The sequence below is a fragment of the Hylobates moloch genome, unplaced genomic scaffold (assembly GCF_009828535.3).
Source record: "Hylobates moloch isolate HMO894 unplaced genomic scaffold, HMol_V3 SCAFFOLD_2, whole genome shotgun sequence".
Taxonomy (NCBI): domain Eukaryota; kingdom Metazoa; phylum Chordata; class Mammalia; order Primates; family Hylobatidae; genus Hylobates; species Hylobates moloch.
The window spans coordinates 14,176,173-14,194,279 of NW_026652277.1; the positions used below are offsets into that span (position 1 = coordinate 14,176,173).

General features: G+C 45.9%; 1 protein-coding gene across 5 annotated transcripts in view; it reads right to left on the minus strand.

Annotated features, from left to right (window-relative positions):
- Window positions 1–18,107, minus strand: part of CAMK1D (calcium/calmodulin dependent protein kinase ID) — a 485,392-nt gene that overhangs the window by 262,569 nt on the left and 204,716 nt on the right. The window lies entirely within an intron of this gene.

Sequence of the window (18,107 nt, forward strand, 5' to 3'; positions counted from 1 at the left end):
CCAAGAGTTCAAGACCAGCCTGGTCTTGAACATACTGAGACCCCATCTCTACAAAAAAATTTTAAAATTAGCCATGCATGGTGGCACGCCTGTAGTCCCAGCTATTCCAGAGGCTGAGGCAGGAGGATCACTTAAGCCCAGGAGTTTGAGGCTACAATGAGCTGTGATCTCGCCCCTGCACTCCAGCCTGGGTGACAGAGCAAGATGCTATCTCTAAAAATTAAAACTTAAAAAAAAAAGGTAAATTGGCTTGCCTAGGGCCCCTCCCCTCCAGCCAGGACTTTCACAATCAGATGCCAGGTGGCCAACTGGTCTCTATTCTGAAACTGCCTAATCCATCCCCATCCCACACACCACCACAGGAATCATCCCTCACCTTCCCAACGTTCCGCCTCAATCCTTTGCTATGCAAAAATATTTTCAATGGTTACCCCTTGGCCTAGCAAATGAAATACAAACCGCTAGATTGTGATGATTTCAGGATGAAGTACAAAGGGAAGCAAGGCACGTCTTACATGGTGGCAGGAGAAAGAACTAAGGAGGAAGTACCACTTGGAAACCATCAGATCTTGTGAGTACTCCCTCACTCTCATGAGAACAGCATGGGGAACCACCCCCATGATCCAATCACCTCCCACCAGGTCCCTCCCTTGACACACGGGGATTACAATTAGAGATGAAATTTGGGTGGGGACATAGAGCCAAACCATATCAAGAGTCTTCCACTTCCCGTCTGTGAAAAAGTGACAACAAAACTGAAAATTTGGCACCAATTCTGCTTGAGATTTCATGTATTCTATCAGAACTTTTGTTTTTGTTTTTTTTAGTTTTTAGGTGCTGATTTCTATCTTTGAAATGAATACATATTTACTACTCTCAAAAGCTTTTTGTTAGGATACATGTGCTTATGTTAACTATCTAAAATACTTGGCATTTCTATCAAATAAAGCATTTTTATTGTTTCAGAGGGAAGGGAATACCTGTTGTTTTCCTTAATCTTTCCTCTTGTGAAAATAGCACAATTTGATGCCCCTAAAAAGATACCAAATACCTGCAATGTAGCAAGGACTTTGCCAGGCACTAGAAACCCATTTGGAGCTCAGGTAGCATCCCTACCTTCATGAGCTTTAAGTTTGCTACGAAAGAAAGACAAATAAATGGACCATTACCTGACATGAGGACAGTGTTACAAAGGAGGCAACACTGATGCTACTGGGGAACAGAATAGGCAGCAAGGTTACCCTGGGTTTCTGAAGCAAGGATTCCTACACCACTGCCTTTCACAGGTAAATGCATCACCAGGGGATCCAGCTTCCCTGCACATTCTGATTCAGTGGGTTTGCAACGGGGCCTGGGAGCATTTCTTTCTTTTTTTTTTTTTTTTGTGATGGAGTCTCCCTCTGTCACCCAGACTGGAGTGCAGTGTTGCGATCTAGGCTCACTGCAACCTCCGCCTCCCAGGTTCAAGCAATTCTCCTGCCTCAGCCTCCCGAGTAGCTGGGATTACAGGCATGCGCCACCATGCCTGGCTGATTTTTTTAATTTTTCTTGCAGAGACGGGGGTTTCACTGTGCTGGCCAGGCTGGTCTCGAATTCCTAACCTCGTGACCTGCCCACCTAAGCCTCCCAAAGTGCAGGGATTACAGGCATGAGCCACTCACCCAGCCCTGTGAGCATTTCTAATCCACTCCCAGGAGATACTGCTGTGCTGGTCTAAGGACCACATTTAGAGTAGCGAGGGGCCCAAAAGACTAGACCCCAACACTGAGGCCACATCAGTGAGGAGATGATGGAAAAACAGCCAGATGTGAGACCTACAACACTGACCACTCCTGTCCTCATGGATATTTTTTTAATTGACATGAAGTCTCACTCTGTCACCCAGGCTAGAGTGCAGTGGCGCAATCTCAGCTCACTGCAACCTCCGCCTCTGGGTTCAAGCTGTTCTCCCCTCTCAGCCTCCTGAGTAGCTGGAACCACAGGCATGCTCTACCACGCCTGGCTAATTTTTTTTTGGATATTCTTTTTGTTGGCCCAGTTGGTGTTGAACTCCTGGCCTCAAGTTATCTGCCCTCCTCAGCCTTCCAAAGCGCTGCTGTCCTCATGGATTTTTTTTTTTTTTTTTTTTTTTTGAGATGGAGTTTCACTTTTGTTGCCCAAGCTGGAGCGTGATGGTGCAATCTACGCTCACTACAACCTCCGCCTCCTGGGTTCAAGCAATTCTCCTGCCTCAGCCTCCTGAGTAGCTGGGATTACAGGCACACACCACCACGCCTGGCTAATTTTTGTATTTTTAGTAGACTGGGGGGTTTCACCATGTTGGCCAGCCTGGTCTCGAACTCCTGACCTCAGGTGATCCACCCATCTCGGCCTCCCAAAATGCTGGGATTACAGGCGTGAGCCACAACGCCCAGCTCCTCATAGATCTTAAAAAGGTAAATGAAGAGGAGGAAAAAAAATTAACAGCATCTACAAAAATATTAATCATCTTGGAGGTGTGTTGTGACTTTCTTACACAGGTTTAAGTGCTCTTTGATTCAGAGTAATTCGAAGATGACAAATCTAAATTATTTAAAAGTCTGAGTTATAAAATATATATATATTTTTTGAGACGTAGTCTCACTCTGTCGCCCAGGCTGGAGTACAGTGGTGCGATCTCAGGTCATTGCAACCTCCACCTCCTGGGTTCAAGCGATTCTCCTGCCTCAGCCTCCCGAGTAGCTGGGACTATAGGCGCCCGTCACCAAGCCTGGCTAATTTTTTTTTTTTGTATTTTTAGTAGAGATGGGGTTTCACCATGTTAGCCAGGATGGTCTCAATCACCTAATCTCATGATCTGCCCGCCTCAGCCTCCTGAAGGGCTGGGACTACAGGTGTGAGCCACCGCACCCCAGCACCACACAATTTTTAAGAGTAGTAGAAAAGATACATTTCAATTGGACTTGTATGCTGAGTAAACAGAGTTCAAAATAACAAGATTTTCTGTAATCAATGTACAAGATGCCATTCCAAAAAAGACACTGTGAAAAATTCTAAAATGACATGTTGATATGATCATTGTTTTCTTTAAAATAACTACAATTTATGCAAGTAAGTGAATGCTGTTTGCTACCAAAAAAGGAAATTAAATGTCCACACTAATTGAACGATTGAGTAGAGAATACAGGAGTCTGAAACATACACCCTGAAAAGTTTCATTGCCACGTAGACCATAAGAGAGGGGAGGGGAGGGGAAGGGAGGGGAGGGGAGGGGAGCGGAGGGGACGGGAAGGAAGGGAAGGGAGGGAGGGAGGGAAGGAGGGCAGGCAGGCAGGCAAGGTGGGAGGGCGGGCAGGCCTAAATGACAGTGGGTCCCAGAACAAATCAAACTTCCAACCACTCTACAGACATATTTAAAGGAAAACTCAGTAAAAGTGGCCCCCACCTACAACATGCCATGTTCTGAATCCAACAGAACATGGAACCAGTCAAAAACGGAGCCCACAAACAGATTTGCCTCCTAAGTTTTAACATAATCCCAGGTATCCTGACCATTCTGAATCAAGCTCGAAATTCGAGGCACTCCCCTGATATTTGCACTCTGCTATGTTTTAGGGCTGGCCACCCCGTTGCTGTACCAAGTGGCTTTGTCCTGGAAGAGGTCCTACCAGGATTAAACAAACAATGACATCAACAAAAAGAAACCACACGTTCACAGCCAGAGAATCTGGTGTGGATTTCTGGATACACAATTCAAACTATTTTAAAGAAAATAGCTGCATTATCACTTGGCTGTAAACCCAGCAAGAACTCATTAGAAAGAACACTGAATACCTGAATAAAAACTTCTTTCTGCAAGTTTACTTTTCTACCTAGAAAAATGTGCATACACGTGTATAGAAATCGGTCATGGAGGAAGACGCCATGGCTTCTTGGACAGGTTGGCTTATCCCCCAAACCATGAACGTCTCTAGATGGTTTTCAGCTCATCGGCTGCCCCATCCCTGCCTTCCCTACTCTACGTCATCCCTCGGGATGATACAATGTCCCCCAGACTCGCTCTGTTGTCCATCATGGTATATGCGAAGGCCACCTCTCTTTGTTTCTAGAACATCTTGGAAAGCTACAGAGAGAGCAAAGGATCAAACAGGACAGAGAAGAAACAGCACACCTCTCAGGCCTGCAGCTGAAGGAGAGGATAGGATAGGTCTTTATGACCTCACACCAGAGTAGCATTTTCTGTATTTTCTAGATTATCCCACACTCTGTAACTGGCTTCTTCCCACTGCACTTCTGAGATGTAGTATCTTCATTGTATACACAAGAAACTGGCACACTGGGCCACAATCATTAGATATGCCTGAAATGAGAGCAAAGCCTCTCCAATGTTTAACCTGTACTGTAGGCTCAGAGACTGGCCTCTGAGCTCTGTTCTAGTGAACAGCAGAGCACTGGAGGCAGCTTGGAGCAGTATACGACGGCAATCCAAGCAGCTCGAAAAAACACTGCATCGCTGCTAGGGAGGGGAAGTCGGAAAGAACAGCGCATCTAATGGAAATCACCAGGGGAATTTCTGAAACCAGATTCAATATCCCATTGTGGAATCTGGCCAACCTACTGGAGTAGATTCTTCAGTCCTGTGCAACATATCAAGGACCCCTGCAAGATGAAGAAGAGTTACTTTCCTGCATTCTCCCAAAAGAGGCTCTACAAGTATGGTTATGTGGAAAGAGTTCTGAATTTAGAGGCCAGAAACCATCCTACTGCCTCCGCATCTGCCCGGCTTAGCTCCATGACCTCAGGCAATCACTTTACCTCTCTGCACCTCTTTCCTCATCTGAAAGTCTAGAGAACTGGACCAAGACGTCTAAGTTCCTTTTCCAGTTCTAATGCTCTGGTGACTCTAACATTAAGAGAAGCAGACGGTAAGAGAACCAAGGAAAGCAAGAGTTTTCACAGGAGTTTAGTCAGCAAGAAAAATGGTGAGACTGACGTATCCTTGGCAACTCTGCAGCAGTGTTGGTTCTGTGACAGCAGCAGCTTCACCCCTGGAAGAAGGCCGGCCACCTCATCACTGCTGCCTCTGTTTCCTATTTCAAGAAGGGCTCCCTTAGGCTTCAACAGGGAGCCTTAGGGAGGCGACACTTGTGTGATGTGACTTCTGGGAAGGAACCTTCCCCCTATTCCCACTGTCTAGCAAGATGTCCCTTACACATAATAATAACGTACACAGCGAACATTTAGAGAGCCCACACTATGTGCCAGGCACGCATTGACTGTTTGATCCCTACGACGACTATTGGAGGCAGATATTATCATCATCTCCATTATCCTGAAAATGGGGGCTCAGAGTTAAAATGACTTGCCCAAGGTCAAGTAGCTTCTAAGAGCAGGAGTCTGATGCAAACTTAGACAAGCTGATTCTCAGGACTTCACCACACCGTATCCTGCCTTTCTAGTAGCCGAGAAGTCAGTTACAGATTTATGCTTTCACCATTAATGAACACCTCCTGCCTATATCAAGGAGAAGTGGCCCCTTTCTTCACAAGAGAACACAGAGACAGCAGATGGGTCAAATCGTAGTGGAAAGAGACACACAGACCTGGGTAACTTCCTCTCCACATATTACCAGTTATGTGGCCCCTAAAAATGTCTTAAATAGTCCAAATTCCTCATCTGTGAAATGTAGATCATAATATCCACTTTACAGGTTTATGGTGACGATTAAATAAAACAATGCTTGTAGAAGTCACTTGTTGCTAACTTTAAAACCCTTGCAGGTACATTTACAAAATGAAGCAAAAGTACATTTTGTTCTTCAATAAAAAGATACAAAAAACTAAGATGTGGCCAGACACAGTGGCTCACGCCTGTAATTCCAGCACTTTGGGAGGCCGAGGCGGGCGGATCACCTGAGGTCAAGAGTTCGAAACCAGCCTGGCCAACATGGTGAAACCCCATCTCTACTAAAAATACAAAAACTAGCCAGGCATGCTGGCAGGCACCTGTAAACCCAGCTACTTGGGAGGCTGAGGCAGGAGAATTGCTTCAAGCTGGGAGGCGGAGGTTGCAGCGGGCCGAGATCATGCCACTGAACTCCAGCCTGGGTGACAGGGTGAGACTCTGTCTCAAAATAAAAAATAAAAATAAAAAAACTGAGATGTATGTATGTATTTATTCATTTTTAGAGACAGGGTCTTGCTCTGTCACCCAGGCTGAAGTGCAGTGGCACAGTCATAGGTCACTAAAGCCTCAAACTCCCGGACCCAAGGGATCCTCCTGCCTCAGCCTCCCAAGTAGCTGGGACTACAGGCACATGCCACCACACCAGGCTAATTTTCTGTGATTTTCCATAGAGATAGGATCTTCTTATGTTGTCCAGGCTGGTCTTAAACTCCTCGCCTCCAGTGGTTCTTCTATCTCAGCCTCCCAAAGTTCTGGGACTACAGGCATGAGACACTGTGATTGGCCTCCAAGACATATTTACAATGTGTGTATATGCATATTTATTTACACACCTACATAGAGTACATTTACACGTGTGTATACTTAGTTCATCAGTTCTATAGCTTTCAACAAGAACCAAAAACACCACATCTATTACAGCACTGTATTTCTTAAAAGATACCCTTTTATGGATACCTTTGTATCCCAAGTGATACCTCCTACTTATCCATATCATATAGTCAAAACTATTTTTTAAATATTCATAAAAGAAAAATTCAAATAGCTAAAAAATGGATATTAATCCATTTACCAAATTCTATCCAATTATTACTTTAGAAAAAATTTATTCCCCCAAACCTGGCTTCGGACCAATCATCAGAGCCTCTGACCTCAATTTTAAGCTTTGAGAAAAAGAGTCATATAGCTTAAAAACAGTAAACAACTCTTCAAACTACTCAAACAATAGCCCTGGACTTCACATATGTGAAATGAAATTTGTTAATCAAATTACATATAATTTAAAATACACAGTGAGTCATAAATAAAGCTTCACTAAAATAATTCATTTGCCATATGAATCATGCCAAAACCACACAGAAGACAGAATGGACACAACCTAAAGCTTAACAGAAAAAAAAAATTGAACCTTTGGTGTCTATTTCTTTTTCTATATCTGCCATCCTAGTCTATCTCAGGCCTACTTGCATTTAATCTTTCATTAGTGTGGTTCTCCAATGTAAGCTATTCTGACTTTTTAAAAATATTAGCCTATGAGAGAGAGAGAGAGACCTCTAGATAGATAGATAGATATCTAGATAGACAGACAGACTGCACTTGAAATCATTTAAGTAGGATCTGTATAAATCATTAGCTAAGTAAGTTTACAGAAGAAAGGGGAAAGATCTGCCAAGATATATTATTAGAGGAATTTAAACCACCAACTAGTCCACATATGAGCTGAACTCCCATGTAAATATCCAGATTAGATGACAGAGATGGCACAAGGAAATAAACATGCACAGACGCAACACTGGTTTTAAAAGTGTGACAAAACACATTGTTTCTTCAACTACTCTAAATATCTACAGAGTAATATACATAGCATACAAGGTGGCAGGAGAGGCCAGACCAGATTTAAGTATACTCTGTTGCCATAAAAGAATTCTCTCTCTCTCTCTCTCTCTCTCTCTCTCTCTAACCTTCCGCCTCTTCTGGAATGCCCCATATTGGTCGAGGAATCTGCCATCCACTTGGCCAATGTAACGGATAATTTTATGTGTCAACTTGACTGGCCTAAAGGATGCCCAGATAGCCGGTAAAACAGTATTTCTGGTGTGTCTGTGAGGGAATTTCTGGAAGAGATTAGCATGTGAATCGCAGCCTGAGTAAAAAGATTATCCTCACCCGTGTAAGCGGGTATGTTCAAATCCACTGAGAGCCAGAACAGAACAAAAAGGCAGAGGAAGAATCAATTTGTTCTTCTTCCCTTTTTTTTTTTTTTTTTTTTTTTTTAGAGACAGAGTCTCACTCTGTTGCCCAGACTGGAGTGCAGCGGTGTCATCACAGCTCACTGCAGCCTCGACTCCTGGACTCAAGTGATCTTCCCACCTCAGCCTCCCAAGTAATTGCAGGTACAGGCACGTGCCGCTACACCTGGTTTTTCTCTCTCCTGGAGCTAGGACATCCATCTCTGGCCCTTGGACGTCGGCTCCCCTGGTTCCCAGGTCTTTGGCCTTGGACCAAATCACTGGCTTTCCTGGGTCTCCAGTTTGCAGATGGCAGACTGTGGAGCTTCTCAGCCTCCAGAATTACGTGAGCCAATCCCTCATAATAAATCTTTCTGTATATCTATATATATCCTATTGCTTCTGTTTCTTTGGAGAACTAATACAGTCACCAAAGCCAGAGAGAACTGGAAATCAGCATAGATTCCTCCCTTCCACTAAACCTTCTTTGCCTAATCAGCACCCAGTCCCAGCGTTTCTAACATCCTTAATTTCACCTGAGTTCCCTTAATCCTTGCCTCCATTCCCGCCATGTTGCCTTTAGTTCAGGGCTAGATTCAGGAAGTCCACAGTTCGGAGCAGCAGAGATCCCACGGCACAGTCAGGAGTGATAGAAGTAAACCTTGGTGCCGTGGAATCTCAGAGGGAAGGGCCCATCCAGACAGGAAATCAAGAGAGGTGTCCTGAAGGAGGTGTGTGTCAAACTGCAGCAGGAAAGATGCAATTATCTGCTCCTTTCAGGAGAACTAAACTGAAACATGGGGTGAGGGGTGGGAAGATGAAAACCAAAGAGGTAGATCACAAAGTCGGGGGCTCATTTGCAAAGGAGTTTGGATTCTATTAAGTGGGGACTTTTTGGAATTAAGGTGGTGAGGGTGACTATCAGACATGCATCTAAATACTCATTTGCACAGTGCTGTGGTAGAAGGAACTAAAGAAAGGGAAACTGCCATGCTTTGAGCGTGTCCTCCAACAGTTCATGTGTTGAAACGTAAATCCTCAATCCAGCAGTGCTGGGAATTGTTTCGGTCATGAGGGATCTACAATCATGTAGGGATGGATGCAGTTCTCATGGGACTAGGTTAGCTCTAACAAGAGCAGGTTGTTATAAGGCAGGGTGGTCTCTTCACCTCCCCTCTCTTTGCACACACTCACTTGCCCTTCTGCTTTTCTGCCATATGCCATAAAGCAGCACAAAATCCTCACCAGAGGCAGCCACCCGATCTTGGACTTCCCAGCCTGCAGAATGTGAGCTAAAGAACCCTGGTTCCTTTGTAAATTACCTAGCATCAAAGAATTATGCTATAGCAACAGAAAATGGAATAAGACACTAACCTCCACAAGAGCCTCACTGCGTGCACTATTTGGGAAGCAGAAACCCTAGGCAGGAAGAGCCCAGAGATACATAGACCCTGGACAGAGAAACCAACATGCCCACTCAAGATAGTTTCAATTCCTTGTTTTGTAGTACGGGATATAACCAACTGTATTTTCCTTCAATTCGGGGAGTGCTATAAGCAATGTCCAAGAAATTAACAGAAATGCATTGATTCTGGATCTCAAATCAAATTTAAAATGTCCTTGATTTTTGCAAGGGACAAAACACCATGAGAAAGCCACTGGAAGCACCAAATAGATTCTTTCTTGTCTAGAAAGTTGCACTGGCATTAGACCACTTCTATTTCCTCTTACAGACATGCACAGTTAGGATGAAATAAACAACGATCACCAAATGATGGTCAGAAACAAAGCTGAGTTTACTGCCAACCAGGCAGGGGAAGCCTCCAGACTTAGGGGGAAGTTCAGCACGGCTCCCAGAATACGAAAGCATAGGTATGCAGCAAAAAGGAGGAAGTACACTAAATAAGGCAGGACTCTGAACTGCTAGGGAAGGGCCATCATTATGGAAGACCTGTCAATGTCAGCTCTCCTCGGTGATTAAAGGCTTTCACAGAGCCCGGTTTTCACAGGTCCAGGGTGTATTGTGTTAAGATTCCAGAAGGCCTAAGCTCATTCAGCAGACAGGCTCACATGTACATGCCCAAAGCTTGGCAAGTTTTTAGCTTTAACCACACACACCACCACCACCACCATCATTAAATAACTTACTGCATCCCTCAAAGCCTGTTTTATGGGGATTGCATGGTTTTATTTAAAATCACGCCTGCAATCCCAGCACTTTGGGAGGCCAAGGCAGGCAGATCACAAGGTCAGGAGATCGAGACCAATCTGGCTAACATGGTGAAACCCTGTCTCTACTAAAAAAAATACAAAACAATTAGCCAGGCGTGGTGGCAGGCGCCCGTAGTCCCAGCTACTCGGGAGGCTGAGGCAGGAGAATGGCGTGAACCTGGGAGGCAGAGCTTGCAGTGAGCCGAGATCGCACTGCTGCACTCCAGCCTGGGGGACAGAGTGAGACTCCGTCTCAAAAAAAAAGAGAGAAAGAAAAGAAAAGAAAGAAAAGAAAGAAGAAAGAAAGAAAGAAGAAAGAAAGAAGAAAGAAAGGAAGGAAGGAAGGAAGGAAGGAAGGAAGGAAGGAAGGAAGGAAGGAAGGAAGGAAGGAAGGAAGAGAAAGAAAGAAAGAAATCAAGGTAACTTTAAATACGGTTTCCCAAGGTATCCAAGAGTCTAGAATTGTAACATATGCACCTGCCTCCCTATATGTCATCATAAGTAAGTTACTTTTCACATTTCCTGCTTGTGTCATCCATTCCAGGGCGAGCTTTCCAGAGGGGAGCTCTGTCTTTTAGAATATCGCCTTCTAAGCAGGTCAGATCGATCCTTAAAAAGCTGTATTGGTGCCTGAGAAATTCAAGTACTAGCTTTACCAGCTTAGCCATTTTCAGTCATTGGAAAAGTGGTTACCTTCAGCCCCAATCAATGAATTTTCTTCTTTCTTCTTTTTTTTTTCCGAGACAGAGTTTCCCTCTTGTTGCCCAGGCTGGAGTGCAGTGGTGCGATCTTGGCTCACTGCAACTTCCGCCTCCTGGGTTCAAGCGATTCTCCTGTCTCAGGCTCCTGAGTAGCTGGGATTACAGGCGCCCACCACCATGCCTGACTAATTTTTGTATTTTTGGTAGAGAAGGGGTTTCACCATGTTGGCTAGGCTGGTCTCGAACTCCTGACCTCAGGTGGTCCACCCGCCTCAGCCTCCCAAAGTGCTGGGATTACAGGTGTGAGCCACCAGGTCCGGACTCCAATCAATGAATTTCTATTGAAGTGTCAGTTTCTCTAACACACACACAGACTGGCACTTGGCAGTGATTTAAACAAGTGAACAGGGCCAGCCTCCCTTCAGAACAAAGCCGCAGAAGCAGGGGCAGGCTAGATTTCCAGAGTTCATCGATGTCAAAGCCTTTCTCTGGGGGCTGCTCCTTAATCCCAAAGCAGTTGTTTTCTTTGGCTGCAGAAGCTGCCCTCCCTCTGGTCCGCATTGAGAGGTAAGTGTCTGCCTTAAGGTAACTGGAGGATGAGACCCTGTCCTTCCCACGACAGAGGTGCTAACTCACTCTCCCACCACACATCCTGCCATCCATCCTGACCTTGGCCCCAGGGATTTTAGGGACTCTGGCCCAGCATTCTGGGCTTTGGCACCTGCTGCCTTTAGCAGTCCTCACCCTCTTTTGAAGTACTTGGCACCGCAGTGTGCTGACTCGACCACACCCTACTCCAGCCTCTCCAGGCCTGGCATTGCCACTACCGCCCGTACTTCTTCAGCCACCCTTGAGAAGTGAGGTTCTCGCTCCCGAGCCCAGTCAGTGGCTGGTGCCTGCTCCTCAATGATGGGATGATGGACTCAAGTCAATTCACCACTCTCATAACAAAACTCAGCTCTACCAAGGGAGCACATCTGAGTTTGCCCCTCTCAATGAAGCCTCTCCCCTGAAGGAAACGTTGCCTGGCTTGTGTTTCTGCCTGTGGACACATCTGTACACATCTGCCCACACTCCTAGTCATCATACAGAGCAGCTCCACCCTAGGAGGTGAAACCAGGGGACAAGGGCTGGAGTGGTTGTTCTGACATCGCACTGATTATGTGTTAGGATCGGTGGGTGGCGGTTGGGGGAGATGCTTTTTCAATTTTCCAGCACCTGCCATTACCTCCAATTCTGACTCAGTTGGTCCTCAATGGGGCCTGGGCATCAGCATAATATTTTTGTTTTTTCCTTTTATTTATTTATTTATTTTTTTAGAGATGGTGTCTCAGTCTGTCACCCAAACTGGAGCACAGCCTCAAACTCCTCGGCTCAAGCAATCCTCCCACCTCAGCCTCCAGAGTAGCTGGGACTACTGACAACCACCACACCTGACTAGTTTTTTAATTGTTTTGTAGAGACAGAGTCTCACTATGTTGCCCAGGCTGGTCTCGAACTCCTGGCCTCAGACAATCCTCCTGCCTCAGCCTCCCAAAGTGCTGCAATTATAAGCATAAGCCACTCACCATGCCCGGCTAATCAGTATGATTTTAAGAGCTTCCTAGGTGATTTTGCGGTGCAGCCAGGGCTGAGAAACACTGATTTGGAGAGAAAGAGGCAGAGACCAACATCTGAGACTCCTCAGTGTACCCAGGTAGATGAAAACATGCCAATTCAAATCAGTTCCTGCCAGGGTCACTTCCCCAAGGCAAGACAATCTCTGCAGCCTACAAAGCAGGCATCAGAACAGCATGTTGAATTCTGGTGCCATGTTTCATTCAGACAGTACCCCTTCCACCAAACTGAGCCTCAGTTTTCCCAACTATTAGTAAATGGGCTGCTTCAGACACAGCTGGTTTGCTTCTCTCAGCCCCCACTTTCCAATCTATGCATCCCCCTCTCTCTTCAGCTCTCATTTAAATGTAGACTGTTGATATATTTGCCTTTCTACTCCTGCAAAAGTACTTTAAGTGCTGCCTTGAAATTATTATTATTTTTTTTTTTTTGAGACGGAGTTTTGCTTTTGTTACCCAGGCTGGAGTGCAATGGCGCGATCTTGGTTCACTGCAACCTCCACCTCCTGAGTTCAGGCAATTCTCCTGCCTCAGCCTCCCAAGTAGCTGTGATTATAGGTGTGCACCACCACGCTCGGCTAATTTTTGTAGTTTGAATAGAGATGGGGTTTCACCACGTTGGCCAGGATGGTCTCAAGCACTTGACCTCAAGTGACCCACCCACAGCAGCCTCCCAAAGTGCTGGCCTACAGGCATGAGCCACTGCGCCGGTCAAATTTTGAAATTAGATTTGAGCAGTGCCTGCCCTCGAAATAAATAAAGCCACAGAACTCATAAACTCTGTAATCCAATCCAAGGAGAATAACGCCAATGATGTTTATTCCATACTGCATAAAATACTCTGTTGTGGGATCACAACTAACTGTTCTGTCCGGAATAGCTTGTGCTGAATTTTCTAGATCCAGCCGCTGATGCCAGAGCGAGGCTGCCGGTCCTCACAGCTGCAGAGCAACAGCCTACCTCCATGTTTATCAGGATGTTTCCCTCGGAGCTTCATTTATTATCTACTGATCAAGTAGAAAATTCATTTTGGAACAATTTTCAGAGCAAGTACAAAGACATCCTTAAGGACATGTTAGCTACATTACTTCAGTCCAGTGAAATAAATAAATTTCTCAGCCTACAATAAACTCAGCATAAAGGGGGGCAGGCAGTCTTTCCAATGGGCCGGCTTAGCAGTCCCCTGGTGGTCCAGCAGCTAGGATTCAAATGGGCCTACTTCCATGGAAAACAGTGTGGAAATAAACCAATGGCCAGGAAACAAACACAAATAGTATGGAAATCAACAAACGGTCAGGAAATAAGCAAAAATAGTGTGGAAATCAACAAAGATGTTGGAATTTAAGACAGTCTATTTGGGATCCCATCTACAATGACTTAGTCATGAAAATCATCAAAAGACTTTTTTTTTTTTTTTGAGACGGATTTCTCTTTCTTTCTTTCCTTCCTTCCTTCCTTCCTTCCTTCCTTTCTTTCTTTTTTTTTTTTGATGGAGTCTCGCTCTGTCACCCAGGCTGGAGTGCAGTGGTGCGATGTGGGCTCACTTCAAGCTCTGCCTCTTGGGTTCACACCATCCTCCTGCCTCAGTCTCCCGAGTAGCTGGACTACAGGCGCCCATCACCACACCCGGCTAATTTTTTTTTGTATTTTTAGTAGAGACAGGGTTTCACCGTATTAGCCAGGATGGTCTCAATCTCCTGACCTCATGATCTGCCTGCCTCGGCCTCCCAAAGTGCTGAGATTACAGGCGTGAGCCGTGGCGCCTGGCCAGGACTTTTTTCTTACATGCTGTGTCTGAAAAACTTTATCATTCAACAAGTCCAGATCACAGCTGAGTTCCAGACCTGGACAGTCAACTGGACCTCTCTACCAGAGCATCCTCCCAACCCCCAAGTTCAGCACGTCCAGATCAGGACTCTTCACCTGCCCTCCTGCTCTGGTATTTCTGTTCTCAGTGAATGGGGTCATCATCCACCCAGACATCCATGTCAGAGACTCGGCAGCCCTCCTGGAATCCTCCTTCTCCCTCCCTGCTCTCCCCATTCCTTCCAAATCCCTAAGTCCTACAGATTTCACTGTGTTCACACCCTCATACCTGTTTCTTCCATCCCGCCTCCAGAGCTTCTGTGTTAATGTGTTGCTTCTTCATTTCTCCACCAGATTCTTCCAATGGCCTCCTCACTATTCTCCCTACATACATTGAGTCCTGGCCCCCCAGTCCATTCTTCTCAGCTCTGCCACAATAATCTTCAAAAGTTAATCTTGATCACGTTGCTCCTTTCATTAAAACCCTCTGATGGCTCCCTAGTGTCTAGAGGATGAAGTTGAAAGTGGGTACACGAGGCCCTCCACAATCCCACCTCTCCAACCTTAGGTCTCCAGGCCTCCCCCTGAACCCTTTGCCCTGGAGAGTTCCCCACCCAGCACACCAGCCTTCCTGTCTCCTGTCTCCTGACCTCTGTTTGGGATGCCACTTCTGGATGGAGTGACCCTCTGCGTTTCTGACCCTGCAAACCATGTTCATTGTTTGGGCCCTCCTCCTCCGTGAACCCTCTCCTCCCATACCACCCCAAAGGAAGAAGACAGCATCCCTACCCTCGAGGCCCTGGCCACGCTCCTACACAGCATCTGCAATGCCACTGCACATACTTAGTGACAAAACCATGAGCTCCCAGAGGGCAAGGAGAGCACCTTACCTAAACTCAGTGCCCAGCAGTGCTGCCTGCTGCACAGTGAGAATTTAATAAATATTTGTTAAATGAATGTCTCCATGACAACATTCCGAGTGGTTTCAAACTGTTTTCTTTCTAGCTCATTGACTTTGCTTTCAGCTGTTCATGATGCGGAACTGCCTCTTACTCCACAAGTAAACCATTTGCAAAGGACCAAAAAATAAATAAATAAATAAATAAAAGTCAGTGCAGGAGTTACTATAGATCACCTTCTTATCCCTGGAGAAATCACTTCTTTGTTCTTGACTCCTGAAAGAGCGGTCACGCTTCCAGGCACTCCAGCAGCCGGTACTGAGAAACTATCAAAACGAGTTATTCCAGCCCTCTGGCCCTCCTTGGTTTTTAAATGCCCTCTCCCTGGGAGTGATTATTTGAGCGAGGTGCAAGGTCAAGACAATTAAAGCAGACCATCCACAGCATCACCAGGACTGGCTTATAAAGCCTACATCCATGGCCTCTGCTCATGCAAATGAAAAATAACGCTAAAAAATGAAACGGACTTCCTCCGCTTTGTACTTCTCAGGCCTAAGGGAGTCACATAAAAATACAGTCACCACCCTCGATCCATCAGCAGACAGCCCCTGTGCCCAATGTAAAACCTTTGGAAGGCTCTGGGCCCACCCAGAATTCCATCTACAATGTCAAATATCTGTAATGTGTCTGCAACTTAATGTCACCAGCAAATAACTTCTTCTCCAAGTACTGATTTCATATTGGAAAATGAGCAATTTAAATAAATGTCTCATTAACATCGTGTTTTCCTGCTAGATGCTAATGTACTTAATTTGTTTTCCCAGATTCTCTTCCAGACAATCATTTCCTGCAATCCTCCTCAGGACAACCTGAAACTCACTGGGTTCCTAATAGACAATCCAGAGAACCTAGAAACGACCAAACTACCAAACAAATAAGCAAAACCCTTAAGCTACAAAGTTATAGAGACCTGTTTGTTCTCAAACACTTATCAGGCATGCTGTAGCTTCTTCTGTGAGTTACACAAAGGTCAGAAGAGGACAGACTGTCCTGGCCCTCTCAGCAGTGCTGTGTTTGTACAAATGATGGCTGAACATCGTTCAGTGGACACTGCTGGTCCCAGTAAGAGAGGAGCAGGCGAGACGGTTTATTCAGAAAGAATGTGAGGAGTGTGACATTTTGTGTTGAGGCCCTAGAAGGCTTGTTCTCATTCTGCTTTGCTTATCTGCACAGAGACTCTTGCTATGTGCTGATTCCAAACCCCAAAAATTTCAAGGATATTTCGAACATCTTTTATTAATAGAAACTCTTAAAAATTTCCATAGCACACTGCTCAGACACACTCCAAACATGCAAAATCAGGTACCATATAAGGGCTTGTTCCCCCAAACCTTTTGAGATTACGGGGTAATGGCTTAATCATGACAGTGTGGGGAACGGTGTGGACACCACACTCATGAAAGAACATCGCTGGGGTGGATCCAGACACATCAGAATGGTTCTGGGAGCCAGGCGCCATGGCTCATGCCTATAATCCCAGCAATCTGGGAGGCTGCAGTCGGAGGACTGCTTGAGGCCAGGAGGTCAAGACCAGCCTGGGCAACACAGTGAGCCCTCCATCTCTTAAAAAAAAAAATAATAATTTTTTTTTAATTAGCCAGGCATGATAGCAGGTGCCTACAGTCCCAGCTACTCAGGAGCCAGAGGTAGGAAGATCACTTGAGCCCAAGAGTTGAGGCTGCAGTGAGCCAAGATTGTGCCACTGCACTCCAGACTGGGCAACAGAGCAAGATCCTGCCTGGAGTAAAAAAGAAAAAATGAATGGTTCTATGTGTGCCATTATACAAGAGAGGACTTTCTTATATTTTTGCTCCCCATGTGTAACAGAAATAAATGAAAATCTTGGCCAGGTGCAGTGGCTCATGCCTGTAATCTCAGCACTTTGGGAGGCCGAGGCGGGAGGATCACCTGAGGTCAGGAGTTCAAGACCAGCCTGGCCAACATGGTGAAACCTCGTCTCTACAAAAATAAAAAATTAGCCGGGCATGATGGCGGATGCCTGTAATCCCAGCTACTCGGGAGGCTGAGGCGGGAGAATCGCTTGAACCCAGGAGGAGGAAGTTGCAGTGAGCTGAGATTGTGCCATTGTACTCCAGCCTGGGCAACAGTGCGAGATTCTGTCGGGAAAGGAAAGGAGAGGAGAGGAGAGGGGAGGGGAGGGGAGGGCAGGGGAGGGGGGAGGGAAAGAAAGGAAATGAAAGAAAGAAAAATCTATTTTATTTCTATTACACACAGTGAGCAAAAATAAAACTCAGTGAAGAGGTAGGCACTGAAACAGTGAACTCCACGCAGACTGCTGGGTGCCAGGCGCCACGTCTGTGGCAGAGAATGGGAGAAACCATCGGAACGTGTGGAAGTAACACTGGCCGGGTTGGTATTCCAGGCTCCGTCACATAGGAGCTGCAAGGCTTTGGACACATGACTCTATTTTGTGAGCTTCATCACCTTATTATAAATAAAACAGTAATAACAACAACAGTACTCATAGCGGTGGCGACAGCACAGACCTTTACTGAGCACTTCCTATGTGGCGAGTGCTGCGGTGAGCACTTCACAAAAACTTAGTAAGCAGCATCTCACCAAATCCTTATAACACCCTGCCAGGGAGACGCCAGTAACTCCATTTTACAGAGAAGACTCAGGGCTCCGTAGCCGGCCCACGGTCACTCAGATATCGTGAGTGGCAGGGTCTCGGTTCACAAGCAAGTCTGCCTGACAGCCGTGCTCTTTGGAATTGAGAACTACTTCCAGCCATGGCCGTGAATGTTATAAGACACGAGAGATCTATGGGAAAAGTGCTTTGAAAGTTGGTTATCATTTGCACAGCCCGAATCCTCTGGGGGCCCCTCTGCCCCCCCGGGGCAAGTCTGCCTCTGGGGCAGGCCTCCTGCGGGACACAGGGGTCAGGAGGTGGGGAAGGGA